The sequence below is a fragment of the Vicugna pacos genome, chromosome 1 (genome assembly GCF_048564905.1).
Source record: "Vicugna pacos chromosome 1, VicPac4, whole genome shotgun sequence".
Classification (NCBI taxonomy): domain Eukaryota; kingdom Metazoa; phylum Chordata; class Mammalia; order Artiodactyla; family Camelidae; genus Vicugna; species Vicugna pacos.
Window position 1 is genome coordinate 7,123,408 of NC_132987.1, and position 13,201 is coordinate 7,136,608.

The 13,201-nt window shown below is 42.9% G+C and overlaps 1 protein-coding gene across 7 annotated transcripts in view; it reads left to right on the forward strand.

Annotated features, from left to right (window-relative positions):
* KCNH8 (potassium voltage-gated channel subfamily H member 8) overlaps positions 1 to 13,201 on the forward strand; it is a 353,661-nt gene that overhangs the window by 302,884 nt on the left and 37,576 nt on the right. The gene's annotated exons all lie outside the window — the stretch shown is intronic.

Consider the following 13,201-nt stretch of genomic DNA (forward strand, 5'->3'; position numbering starts at 1 on the left):
ATGAAAAGGCCACCTGCCATCCCATAAACAAGACAAAAAAGGCCTCTCTTTCCCTACCTCTCTCGTCACTTCCATCTGGCAGGGAACAGCAGATGTTCAGCCTGAAATAAAAGGTGTCACATTTGCATGTGTGCACACACACCAGCAGGCAGGGCTCAACTTACATGCGTTCCCTGAGAATGAAAAACTGCCAACGCTCCATCCACCAGTAGTTCTTAACCCAGCCCTACTTGGAGAGACCGCATCCTCCGTTCCGCACTGCATTCTCGGCACCTGTTGGAGAGGGTGGGGTCTGTACTTAAGGGCTGTAGATCAGGACAACAGCCCTGCCCTCCCGACAAAGGCTCCGTGATGATGTTGGTGCTGCTGGTGGTATAGTTACTGCTATGAACCAAAGTGTACCGTAAGCACTTTACAGACATGAGCTTTCTTATTCTCATAGCACTCATGGAGATTGGTTGTTAAGTTCATGTACTAGATAAGAAGACTAGCGAAGGATAAGAGAAGGAAAAACCTGGTCCTGCGTCCCTCAGCAAGGAAGCAAGGGAAATCAGGACCTACAATTGCAGTCCCAAACCACCTGACTCTAAAACCCAACTGAAACTGAGTGGAAGTTTATCCATCGAAACAAAGAGACATTCCAGCTCTGTCCCTCCATCGTTCGAGCGCTTCAGGCCGCCTGTATTGTAGGCTAATGGAGCATTCTTGGGAATTAGGTTTCCGTGGGAAAACAAACTTCACCTGCCAAGTGGATAAGTCAGAGATGGACCACAGAACTTTTTGATAGCAGCCCACTTTTGATTCATTCACTTCATTTGGCATGTCTCCCCTCAGTGGGAAAGCTTTTGAGAAATTAATCATAAGAATTCAACCACATTGTACGTGCTTTTCAGCCCACGATTCACATCATTGTTCTTTATTCTTCCCTTGCTCCACGTTCAAGGGTAAACCTGTAAAATCTCCACTCGATTGTCATTTTCGATGTGCAAAATAGGATTTCAGTTTCTTTCCAGACTCAGTTTCATCCTTGTAAGAAGTTGGAAGCCTTCTTATTAATCAAAATAAATAAAAATCTCTTGAAGTATGAATATATCACGTTGCCAACAAATAAAGCATTCTCAGTACTTCCTGTATGCATGTGCAGCTCTGCACGGGGATCGAGAGTAAAAGTGAATGAAGCAATATTTCAAATTTAGTTTTGTTCACGTTTCTCAGTCATTCTGCAAATGCTTCTCCTGTGGATATGTTAGGACTTTTAAAAATATAATTTTACTCTGTTTTTTGTTGTTATTGTTGTTGTCCAAGAATCTGATCTCCTGGGACTTGTTAAAATAACCCTGAATGTCTTACTGCAGAAAATATTTCACTCTTTGGGCTACGCTAGTCTGATCATGTTTCACGGGTCATCCCTGGGCGTGCGCGACATTCCCTCGAACTAATCCCGCTAATTCTCTCCCCCGATCCCAAACCCAGACTCCACTGTTACAGTATGGAGCCAGTGGGTGGTGGTATGATTAAAGCTGTGGTAAATGAGCTAAGTTAATGGAAATTAAATTAAAATCTAAAATGAATTACAAAATCCCAAGGTAAACATCTTTTTAGTGCTTTTCCCGTGAAGGTCCCCAAAAGGATGTAGACGGCAGAGAGGAAGGCATATGGTGGGGACAGTCTGCTGACAGGGCAGCACAGACCGTGCTCAGCAGGCAGAGCTGGGAGCCTCCGGTTTCATCAGATTCAGGGCATCCAAAAGCTCACCGCTTAAACCCAGCAATCTGCAATGCCGAAACAGCGGCGGCTTTAACTAGAGGAAACAGTAGCCAAGTGATCAGAAACATGAAGCAAAGAAGACGCCAAGTTGGGGGGGTGGGGATTGAAGTACCTCGAAATGATGAATTGGAAGGCTAGCGTGCCGTCATAATGACAACTGGGTAAGGGTGGAGGGACCTGGGGAGATGCATTTCTGCCAAATGAACTGGGATTTAAAGGATTTGGTTTCCGTGTCATTGAGGAAAAATGATTAAGGAAAATTCTGAGACGAACATCTGCAAGATGCTAAGCTTTTAGTGATGCGGTAATCTCACTTACATTTTCCACCCTGAAGATTAAGCAGAACATATGGTGACCGATCTGTGTCACTGCATTTTGCCAGCGTTCATAAATCGTCCCAAGTCTGACTAGCGTTCACGAAGCATATTTATATTTCTAGGTTATACAGTTTACATTTTTCCGTTGAGGATCTTAGCCACCCTTTTTTCTTGTTGGTACAAAATGTTAGCATCATTTATGGGGAAAAAAAAAATCCGAAATCTCAAAACAGGCTTCTGTCGAAAAGAACAGTGAATGGTGGGTATTAGAGTCAGTACACATCCAAGCTGTGTGGCTTGCAACAAGTTACTTTCCTTCAGTGGGCCCCCAGTTCCTTGTCTCTGGGCCAAGAAACTGTATCAGTTGGATCAGGCTAAATGCTGTAACAATTACAGTACCTAGAATAAGATTCGTTCATACCACAATGTACAGATCATGGCTTTTCCCAGGGCAACTCAGGGATCCAGGCCACCTCTGCTCAGTGGCACCATCATCTTCCAGGCCTCAGCATCCTCTGGAACTCAGAGTCCTCCCCTGGAGACTTGGTACCTCGCCAACCAACCAGCAGAGACAGAGAATGTGCAGGCCTTCCTTGCGTCACTGCAGGGCCAGACCTAGAAACAGCCCAGATCTCTGCTCACATGCCACTGGCCGCAGCCTGGGTGAGCCTGGGTGCAAGCGGTCTGGGACATTCCATGAAGCCGTGTTTCTCAGAGGACGCAACTGGTGAACAACCAACCTATGTGGGCCACAGGCCCTCCTAGACTCATTTTTCCATTATTTTTTATTCCAGTCTAAGAAAACTTTTAAACACTGAGAAAGGTGTGCAACTGAATGAAAGTGTTTTTGCTTTTGCTCCACTTGTGTATGTTTGATTTTACTATGGTGTTTTTATGTTGCCTTTAAATGAGAATATGTTCTTCCAGAGAGACAGAATTGACATGCATGACATCATTTAGTCATTTGAGTAAAACGTGAGGCGTGGAAAGCGAACGCAGACTGCTGGCTATGTGAGTGTGCTGTCACTGTAAGAAAGCCTGGCCTGTGAGAATATGACTACCAAACTCATCGATAAATCAGAGGCTATTCGTACCTTGAAATATTTCCCTAATTCTTCTAAATAATTAACCAGAGTCACTTTTATGGTACCTTCCCAGGTAAGAGTAAATGTTTGTTTAGAAATTCTGAGTAAATTAGCAGAAAGGGAAGAGTGAGAGGAGAAGGAAAGCTTAAAGACAATGACTCAGAGTCATTGCCAAGTAGAAATCACACCTCCTGAAATCCTAATGGAAATGAATGGGAAAAATATGCCTTTCTCTGTGAGACGCCAAATGGCTCATTTTGGAAGCACGTTTATTACCTAAAAGGTAGCGTGGCCCTGCAGTCCAACTGAGGCCAAAACTGTTCCTTCAAAGGACCCAACGGTCCCGATTTCCTGCAACCTCGCAAGAAACAACCTGACAAGCAGAGTTGACCTGGGAGATGAGACACGTGAAAGGCACAGATTCATGTGAAGGTCATGGAAGCCTCATCCTCCCCATGGACTCCCTTGTGCATATTTTGCGATCATGGAATGAACTGCTTTGAAACGTGGAGAGAAAAGTTTGTTCTGAAGGGCATTACATGTATACATTTCATGCGTGTGACTAAAAGAATGATGTCTTTGTATGAATCTGTATAAATAACGGAGTCAGAGAGTTCTGTCAATTCAGAATGAACCCCGCTATCAGGAGTCCCGCCCATCCTAAATGGGTATTTACTCAGCGCTCACATTTTTAGGAAGAGGAGTTCCTCCACGGATAGCACTGAGATTTCCCCCAAAATGGAAATGGCCACTTAATGACTAGGTTTGCGTGTGATAGCTCTTAACAGCTTGTCCACATAGGAGAATTTCAGGAAAGGGGTTACAGCCTGGCCTCTCCTCACAGATTTCCTCCCCTAAATTCCTCCCTGTTCCTTTTTCAAGGTTGAGGAAAAGTCTATCCTCGGATGGAAGCCCAGGCTTAAGTCACACATTTTCGTAAGAAAAGCAACAGAAAGTGCCCATGACTGTGCCAGTAACTGGGAATGACTCCCATCGCAGGAAGCTGCTTCGGGCCAGAACGCCACTAGGAAAGAAGCCCAGAGTAAGAAACGAGATACACATCAGGCACATTTTCTCTGCGACAGGAACTTCCTAGAGCACCACTGGGAGATGAGAAATGCCAAACCAGACACATTTCTTCCTACATTTCAGTGGCTTGCAAGCCCACTGTGAATGCTCACAAAGACGTGTTTTTAGTCACTGTGTGAGTAGTCAATAGTGCTTCCTCCTTCTGGGGTTCCACACCTCACCTTTGAGTTCAAAGAAACCTTAACTTAAAGGAGCTCACCCTTATATCCGGTAACTGTGAGAGTTTCTTCCTCACCTAGAAATTGTCCGGTATTTGGTAAAAATGTGACTGCTGTGATGAACAACCTTCTTGCTTAGGTTTCAAAGATTTCTGTGATTTAAAAATGCTGGAGAGGGTGTGGAGAAAAGGGAACCCTCCTACACTGTTGGTGGGAATGCACTTTGGTGCAGCCACTATGGAGGACAGTATGGAGATTCCTCAAAAGACTAAAAATAGACTTACCATATGACCCAGGAATCCCGCTCCTGGGCATATATCCAGAGGGAACCTTCATTCAAAAAGACACATGCACCTCAATGTTCACAGCAGCACTAGTTACAATAGCCAAGTCATGGAAACAAATGTCCATCAGTAGATGACTGGATAAAGAAGTTGTGGTATATTTATACAATGGAATACTACTCAGCCATAAAAAAGAATAAAATGATGCCAACTGCAGCAACATGGATGGTCCTAGAGCTTATCATACTATGTGAAGTAAGCCAGAAAGAGAAAGAAAAATACCATATGATATCATTTATATGTAGAATCTAAAGAAAAAAAAAGACAAATGAACTTATTTACAAAACAGAAACAGACTCATAAACATAGAAAACAAACTTATGATTGCCGGGGGGAAAGGAGGTGGGAAGGGATAAATTGGGAGTTCGAGATTGCAGATACTAGCTAACATACATGAAATAGATAAACAGTAAGTTCATACTGTAGAGCACAGGGAACTATAATCAATATCTTGTTGTAACTTATGGTGAAGAAGAATATGAGAATAAACGTATGTATTTTACTATATGACTGAAGTATTGTGCTGTACACTGGAAGTTGACACAACATTGTAAACTGACTGTACTTCAATAAAAATGTATTTTAAATTTTTTTAATCTTCAAAAAAATGTATTCAAGAAAGGTGAATGCATTTGGTTACGTAGAAGCTGCCTGGAACCCCACTATTGGGGTCCTGTATAGGCCTCTTCTTATTTTCTGTAACTGAGTGAGCCTAACTCCATGGTTCACATACACAAAGTAGCTCATGTCTGTTTGCTGGTCTTGCATAGATCGGGCTGGTCAGCTTTTTCTCTTACAGCATAGAATTGACAGTGGGCTTCCTAGGCAGCAAATTAGGCATTTTGCGTTAACTTTAAAAGTGCCGTCAGGAGTTGTGATGCGAGAAGTTCTCACAACAAATTGAACATCTTTGTTCACCGACCTGGTTTGGAACCAAAGAGTGGTCAGCTTGTAGCCTGGAAATCTTACGAAACCAGCTTGTGTTTCCTCACAATTACAACACAGGTGGTTTTACAGGCTAACCAGGAGCCATTGCGCCCTCATTAGAAGCTGGTCATTGCAGGGGCCTGAGATCTCAGCTCCACATAATGAGGTTAAACTGTGTAAGTTTTTTTAGCACTAATTACCCTATTGAACTCCCAGATCATTGATTTGGTACATAGCTCCTTATGCCTAAAATCTTTAAAGGTGTGTGTCATTGCTGAGAGATTCCTAGTTAGTTTTCATCACACCAGAGTGTGTACTTGCTTCCTTTTTCTTTCTAGGATAATATGAACTACTTGTTAGTAAGTAACTCTCTCCCTCAAAATCATCCAGCGTTTCCAAGTTTTTAAATAAGTATTGAACAATTCCTTTGGGTTTTCTTTTAATTCCAAATCCTTGTTATTTATATATGTGAACTCAAAGATAGGAAGTTAAAAGCGTGCTTAAGCTAATTTGAATATATTGTCAATGTCTTGTTGGCTGTGTTCCTACCTATGGACAATTTGCATGTGCCTCATTTTGTTTAAGCAAAGCAGTTAAAGGGGTTGAGAGGGGAAAGAATGGAATGCCAAGCTGTTACTTTATATGAAGTATTCTACCTAGTGCTGTGCAAAGAAATGTGTTTTTGTGGCATAGGATGACAGCCCTTCTGCTAGGAGAGCAATTTGGGGGGAACTTGTGTTTGAGAAGTTTAATAGCCTCCTTATTAAGAAGTCCTATATGGGAGGAGGGGAGAGCTCAGTGGTAGAGTGCATGCTTAACATGCATGAGGTCCTGGGTTCAAGCCCCAGTACCTCCATTAAAAAATAAATGAATAAACCTAATTACCTCCCCCTCAAAAAAACTGAAGGAAAAAAATTCCTTTAAAAAGAAAGAATCATTTTTTTAACTGGCTGCTGTACAACATTTCTCCTGATGGGACACCACATCAGATGTGGCCAACTGGGTCTCCAGGATTTGCTCAGTTTACGCATCTACATCTCATTTAGTCCTCAAAACGACTTTCGTTATTATCATCACTTTAGAGAGGAAGAATGAGACATAAAATTTTTTGTGTGAAGCCATTGAAATTCACTGCATTATTAGTCGCCTCAGCATTACCCATCCTGTTACAATAATACCTTCCCAGCGTTACAGAGCTAATAAATGATAAGACTAGAACAAGTCCAGCTCTTACCCACAGTGCTCTGCTACCTCCTCAGTGGGTCCCCTTCCCTTTCCCCTTCCCCGCACACAGACCTTTCATCGTAACACACATCAGTGAAGAGGTTCTGTGGTCCTTTCTGCACTGTAGGCTCAGGAGCTGATTGTCTCACACTAGCAGTCAGTAAGCACTGAATTCAAGACTCAGTTACTTGTAGGGAGGGTAGAGCTCGGTGGTAGAGCACATGCTTAGCATGCTCGAGGTCCTGATTTCCACCTCCCAGTGCCTCCATTAAAAAAAATGTAAAAGACTCTATTACTTGGCTTGTCCTGCCCACACCAGAAGCAATAGCAATTGCCTTGGGGAAGAGAATTCTCCTCTAAGTCTTAATATTTTGTCTTGACCTCCAGACTCAGGATAAAATGGGGATGTTTCAAAATCATCAGTTTTTTCATTAAAATCTCACTTCTGTTTCTAAGTTACTCAACAAGCCAAGGAAATAGAATGGAAACGATTACCCACTTAGGGTTTCAGACCAGCCTCAAAAATCTCTTCTTTTCAATGGTGGTGACCTTTCTGACTTGTTTAGTTGAAGATGGACGCTCCCCTATTCAAAGCCTATCCTTTCTCCAAAGGTTCCCCATCCCCTTTCCCAACTGCTGCTCCTCTAATTCACCACTGGTTGGGGATTTGACAGTTGTTTATGGTTTTGTAAGAGTGGACATGTTAACCTGGGGAATGACCAGGTTATTTGTGAGTACCTGTCATTCAGATTCTCTTTATCCCAAACAACCACCCGTGCTGATAATGTCGCTGTCCAGTGAATAAGAGGAAATAGATGATAATCCCTTTTTTTGAACAGAGACACATGTTCCTTCCATCTGCGCTGTGACTTAATCAATGCGGCATTATTAACAGGGCAGAGAATATCATGAATCAGAGAGAGGAGCCTTGTAAATCTCATCTCATTTCCCAGTTGAGCAGTCAGCTGCAGACAGCATCCCCACCAGGGTACTTTCATGTTTTAGGAGATTCCATTTGACAGGACATTTGCAGACCCACACAGGGGCTCATTAATCTGACCTGCGGACCAAGTAAAGGAAATAGATTTCCTACCTTCCTTGGGCCTCTGCTCCCCTGGGTTACAGTTAGGAGTCCTGAGTCTGTGTGGTGGGTTCCACTCACATTTGCTTCCTTCCTGCTTCATGGAGGTCGAGTTCTTAATGGTTTGGCCTTTTGAAAGGAGCTCGAGAGTAAAGAAAGGTTATTGGTGATGCTCACACTACTGGAAACCCACCCAAGTTCCTTCTAGAAGTCGAGCATTAATCTTCCAGGAAAGGCCGGGTCCCAGACCTTACTGTCATAGAACCATCTGTCAGGATGTCACCAAGTCCAATCTCATACTGCTCACTGCACAACAGGCCGAAAAATCGAGAGACGAGGTACTGGGGCAAGCAGCAGTGGCTTTATTCAGAAAGCCAGCAGACCGAGAAGATGCGCACTAGAGTCTCAAAGAAGCCTCTTGCCTGGCTTTGAATGCTAGTTTCTTTTATAGAACAAAGAGGAGGTGAGGAGGTAAAATTAAAAAAGGAATAAGTTGTTGCAAATATTTCCTGGCTCCAGCCAGACTCTGGAGGGGATGTGCTAATTTCTTCTTTCCAGCAGCCATTTGCAGGTGGCCTGGTTGGGATGTTTCCTGTGAGCTAAACAAAGGTATTTTAGCTTAAGGCTCAGGCATGGGAGGCAGGGTTCCCGGAGATGGGCCATTATGTGTACTTTAAGCCTCAGGCAACATCCTTTCAGTGATTAACTTGTAGCAAAAGCAACAGAAAACAAAGGTTCAAGTAAAAGAAACTGATCCAATATGAAGTCAGATTTGTTCTTGCCTATTACAAGAATTCAAAGGGATTTTAAGGGGGGGGGGGGGTGGATTGATGAAAGAAATCAAAGAGCTCCCCTTCCCACTTAAAGAATTTATGAAAATCCTAATAGCAGGAAAATTTACTGTTGAGAAACGTAAGAACTTAAGGAAGAAACGAGTTGGATGGCCAAGATCAGGTATAAGCCCATGAAAGCTCCCGCAGAAGTGTCTTCATTCAACAAAACAGACATTAAAGAATGCAGTGGGCATTTTTCACCTCTACAATTACTATGAATTTGAGTATGTTTGATTTCCATTCGCAATTCAAGTTCCATAGTACAATTTGAAGCCTTCTTTGCACAGTTAAAAAGCTGTGAATTTGTTTCTCTTTTTTGTAGCAAATTGTAGGAGGATAGAGAGAGCATTTCTCTCCTGGTCCTGGATGCCAGTGAGCAGTAGTTTTTCAGTTTACACGTCTCCCCTCCCTGTTCCTGCTGGACTCACAGAGTGATGGAGTCATTTAGGTGGTTAGGACGGGGAAAGAAGAAAGGCTATTGAGAAAGTTTTTAAACCAACGTGCTATAGCCGAGGACATTTCTTTCCCAGTCTTCGAGGTTAGGAAGCCTCGCCTCTGTTCATAACCTTGTGCCTGGCCGTGTCCCCAGCCCTTCTGCCCACACAGGGCTTCCTCCATCCTTGACAGGCTGATGGGGACCATCTTAAGGTGTGAATGGGCTGACCCTCAACCATCTTGATTTCTCTCAAGACTTTATTGCAATGACCTCATTTCCTTCTCTTGTGTCTGACTTACTTCCCTTTATCTTCCCAACCTCTATTACTTCAGTCTTTTTTAAAAATTACCCCCATTGGAAACCATCCACAGTTCTTCTTATTGTCTAAAAGGTGTAGAAACTCCATGTGGGAGGGACTCAAAATTGGATGGCCGTCTTCCTCAAAACAAACCTTGAGTCTTCTAGTTGCTGGAACAAGAGAGTCGAATCAGTAAACATTTTCCATTTAAAGGCTGTATCCATGTGTTTCACCCCCATCCTCCCAGGGAAAGAATGCCTAGAATTCATCAGATTTCCTGAAACATCTGTGACTCAGAAAATGTTAATGAGGTGCTTGGGTAACTGAGTGTCCAGAGTTTTTGGGGGTCTGCTTTGGGACCACATCGAACTGAATTAAATTCCACAGTATGCCAGGCATTTAGTCGTTCACCCCGAGAAACAGCATGAACTGTTGGGGAAGGTACCTGAGAAAACTCATGATCCTGCATGAGATACACTAAGAGTCAAGAGGGACGGCTTCTGCTAGGAGCCCTGCTGCTAACTTGCTGCATAAATCGGGCAAGTCGCCTCATCTCCCTGGGCCACAGCGTCCCCATCTCTAGTGAGGGAGGTGGACTAACTCGGTGGTTTCAAACTTGAGCTGGAGGCCTGGGTCCCACCCACCACTGACTGCAAGGGACTTGCTGGAGTTGGTACTCTGCTGTCTGCTTTTTCAAGGAACGCTTTTGAGAGCATCCTATTATCTGCCAGGTGTACAAACCATTGTAGCAGGGACATTATAGGGTCACTTCTAGCTTTAAAATACTGGGTTTCCCTTAAACTAATATTCTCTGCACTTGGCAGAATCTGGATTAGCATGAAGTATTAATGTCAACAGAATGAATATATCATACTACTCTTTTTTCAGTGCATGTGATTAACACTGTATGTTACTGAAATCATTTATTCAGAGGGCATATTACGGTAGTGCTGGCTATATGATGTACACTTACCTTACAGGATTTGCAATGAACATTAGTAATGGCTGGGGAGCATTTGACCAGTTGCTGATCACATAGTGAGTACTTAGTGAATTGATAGCTTATAGGATGCTAATAAGAGTGACATTGGCCATAATATCTCACTATTCAAAGTGTGTCCCCTATAGGCCAGCAACAGCTATATTACCTGGGAGCTCATTGGAAATGCAGGGTCTCGGGCCCCACCCCAGTCCTCCTGAATCAGAACCTGCATTTTAACATCCCTAGGTGGACTGTGTACACATAAAAGTTCAAGCACTGATAGAGAAAAACAGTCTTGGGGTTCAGCAACTTGGCAGAACTCACTCTAATAGTAAACCAGGGAGCTGGGAGTCACACCCACATCAGAAGAAACTAAGGCCAGTGCCTTCCACGTATACCTTAGCGAGCGTCTCTGAGCCGGTTTATTCAGGCTTCTTGAATACTATTGGGATGTTCTTTCTCTCATCCAAGCTGTAACTGAAAGACTTTTTTAAAAAAACACACATTTTTATGTCTACCGCAGTAGCAACAGCACTGTAATTTTGTTTTATTTGTCACGTTTTTAATTATTCAGCTGTTTTATTTGTCACCATTTAGGGAATTATGACAAAACTTATGTCTACAATGCTCCTGATTAATGCATATTTAGGCAACTAAACAGATGTAGAATGGGCTGACTGCTTTGGTAAAATTAAACATTGATGAAACATATATTTGCACAGCAATAATGATGCTGGCATTTGTATAAATAATAACAGATCCACTTCCCTAATCATCTAGGAGAAAAAAACATCAAGGGGGTGACAGAATTACCGAATATATCTCACTTACCAGGCAGATCATTTTCAAGTGTAAGTTTTTTTTTCATGTGAATAAAATTATGTTAATTTATAGCATCTATTACCACTTTAAATTGAAAGAAGTATGTTTGAGCAGAAAACAGCGTGGTTGAGACTTAAGTGTACTTCTAGGATATGTCACAATTTCCTGGCTTTCTTTGTGCATCATGGAAGGTGCAGTGTTTCAATGTATTCCTCCTCAGTTTCATAGTTTGATTTTATGCAAGATGTGTTTTGAGATCCAAGCTTAAGTGATTCTATGTTACACATTTGTTTTTTACATTTTTAACATCTCTGAAATAGGGATCTCTCATGATTGATGGCATGTCACAATTTGATTGATAGCATTTTGTTTTCCATTTTTCTTGCTTTTTACAATCAATTGGATCTTAAAATCAATTAAGTTGAGGATTAGGATCCCCAGTGAACTTAAGCCTAGTCCACAGGGAACATCACAGGGAGTAAAACAAATGGGACAGAAAGGCTTCATCAACTCCACCGTGGTCGAGTAAGAAGGGGAGATGGATAAATAGAAAGAAATGAGATTAAATAAGAAAAGACTCTATGCATTTCTGTTTTCACAGAGCCAAGAGAAAAATCATGGAAGATAATTTAGCAAAAGGGCGAGAAAGAGGAATAAGGACATAGGAAACAAAAGGAGAGCAAATAAAGCATCAAGATGGAAACTGTAGCCCATGAGTCTGTTGTGACCATTGTTTCCTAGGTGTGGTGTCCCATACTAGACAGTCAACTTGTTGTTCCTTTTTTTTTCAGTCATATACACTTGTCAGTAGAGCTCCTGGGTGGTTGGCATGTGGGAGGTGTTTCCAGCATCTTTCAGGAGGCGTTTTCTCTGGCCTACAGGGGTGGGTGTGGGCCAGATGCCCCCCACATCCTCTGAACTTGCCTCTCTGTCCCCTGCCGCCTATGTTTCACCCAGTCCCAAACTGTTACCCTAAAAAGTAAAGACCCAGATCTTGCCTACCCGAAAGATACGTTTACAGTCAGGCAGTGGTGCATCATGTAGTGAAAGATTTTCAAAGATTTAGTTAAAAAGAAAAGTACGTCTCCAAGAACGGGAAGCGGGCTGAGCCAAGGGAGGAAAAGCGGCAGTTTTTGTCTCCCCTTTTCTCTTTCTGACACCCTCGTTTAGAGGTGGTCTCTTGATTGATTGACAGCTCTTGCCCCTGGAGTGCTGAGTCATGTTTGGCCCCTTTGCTCATGTCCTTACCGGTGACGCACACAGCAAAACCCAAGGCGGAGGGTCGGGGTGCCTAACTGCAATGTTAATTATAATACAGTGAGCATTGATCACGTCCGGTTAAGTCATTGCTGTTGGTTCTTTCCCTTGTGGGTTTTGTCCAGCAGAAGTCCCACCGCGGAAGAGTGGTGTCAAGTCAAGAGAGGAAGAGGGAGCCAGAGACCAGCTCCCCGAGCTCTTCCAAAGCTCTTGTGTTTATTGAGAATAGTCAAAGAATCGAAGTAAAACCTGTCACAGGAGTGAGTGAGGGGCATGGTGTATGTGCAGGGATGCAGGTCAGTAGTTTCAGTTTGTGAAAAACAGAAATATTATCATCTTAATTTATACTTAGAAGGTTACAATACTGATGGTACAAATGGTTATTTTAAGCCTCCAACAATCATGAGCAAGGTTACAGTGTTCCAAACAATTGATAATGAAAATTGGACCACCACAGAGTCTCTATACAACGATCAGAAATCATGTAAGTACGCGAAGCAGCCCAGCTGTCCCCAGTTAAGGGCCAAGTCACAGTTTTCTGTGAGCGAGAGCAGCGCACGCTGTCCGCCTACGGCTGATGG